The sequence below is a fragment of the Cannabis sativa genome, chromosome 2, assembly GCF_029168945.1.
Source record: "Cannabis sativa cultivar Pink pepper isolate KNU-18-1 chromosome 2, ASM2916894v1, whole genome shotgun sequence".
Taxonomy (NCBI): Eukaryota; Viridiplantae; Streptophyta; class Magnoliopsida; order Rosales; family Cannabaceae; genus Cannabis; species Cannabis sativa.
This window is the reverse complement of record NC_083602.1, coordinates 52,751,476-52,752,885: the sequence shown is the minus strand read 5'-3', so window position 1 is coordinate 52,752,885 and position 1,410 is coordinate 52,751,476. Positions and strand designations below refer to the sequence as shown.

At 43.8% G+C, this 1,410-nt stretch overlaps 1 non-coding gene across 1 annotated transcript; it reads left to right on the top strand.

Moving 5' to 3' along the window:
* The first annotated feature begins 877 nt into the window (after positions 1 to 877).
* Positions 878 to 984, top strand: LOC133035248 (small nucleolar RNA R71). The gene has a single exon (XR_009686525.1). It is a non-coding gene; the product is annotated as a small nucleolar RNA R71 (small nucleolar RNA).
* Positions 985 to 1,410: the final 426 nt, after the last annotated feature.

Sequence of the window (1,410 nt, the reverse complement as noted above, 5' to 3'; positions counted from 1 at the left end):
GCTTGTCTAAGCTTGACTTTCTCAGCCTCTGAGGATATGGTATCTTTACATGATGATCAATACTAATCGGTGGAGACTGTTGTGGTGGTGTTGGGCTATCAGTAGCCTTCTCTGCTGTCGGTGTTGGTACTGGTTGAGCATTTATTTCTACATCTACCTCAACTGGTTGTGGTAACTCAGGCCCATTATACTTCTTACCGCTCCTCAGGGTAATTGCCTTGCAGTTTTCTTTAGGATTAACTTCAGTGGTGCTAGGCAAATTTCCTTGAGGGCGGGTTGCTACCTGAGTTGCTACCGGCCCATCCGAGTCCGCAGGTCTTTAATTGAAGATCTAGTTTCGGTCATGAATTGGAGCAAGAATCTGTCCGCAAACTAGAACTTCCACCGCAGGATTGTTGCCGATTAAACTGTTGGTTCTGATTTCTTTGTTGATAGAACCCACTATTTCTTCGGTTGTTATTCTGGTTGAACCCATAATTGTTGTTGTTGTTGTTCTGTGAAAAATTCCCAATGGCCTTAGCTTCATCCATTGGCAAATCATCCACATCTGCTTGGCACTCCGAAAAGTGATGACTTCCTCCACATAACTCACAAACAATTTGGGCTTGCTTAGCTTGCCCTGCAATGATTTTAGTCAATGCCTCAACTCCGAGCCGTTAACTTTGTGATGGCATCGACTTCTAACACACCAGCTACTTTCTTGGATTGACTCCTTTCAGTTGGCCACTGCTGGTTGTTTAGAGCCATCTCCTCCAATAGATCATATGCCTCATTAGCACTCTTTCTCATAAAAGCTCCACCAGCTGCTGCATCTATTAGAGTTCTAGTATTACCAACCAACCCGTTGTAGAAGTTGTGAACCAGCATCCACTTCTCTATACCATGATGGGGACACCTCCTGATCAGATCTTTAAACCTCTCCCAAGCCTCATGGAGAGATTCATTATCTTGTTGGCAGAAATTATTAATTTCTCCTCTTAGCTTTGCAGACTTCGCTGGAGGAAAGAACTTTGACAAGAATTTTGTTGCCAGATCATTCCATGTAGCAATAGAATTTGGTGGCAAAGAATTCAACCAACTCTTGGCTCGTTCTCTGAGAGAGAATGGAAACAACCTCAATCTAATGGCATCGTCGCTAACTCCATTAACTTTAAAAGTTTCACAAAGTTCCATGAAGTTAGAGAGATGCAAATTAGGATCTTCGAAGGGAGACCACCAACCGAATCGAAGACTGCACCATTTGAAGGATGGCAGGTTTGATCTCGAAGTTGTTTGCATCCACTGCCGGTGGCCTAATACATGACTGCACTCCCGTCAGAGTAGGGAGAATGTAATCTCTCAAGCTTCGGCCATTAGCTTGATCTTCCACAGCGCCTCCATTATTACCATTATTACGCCCATTGTTCCCAA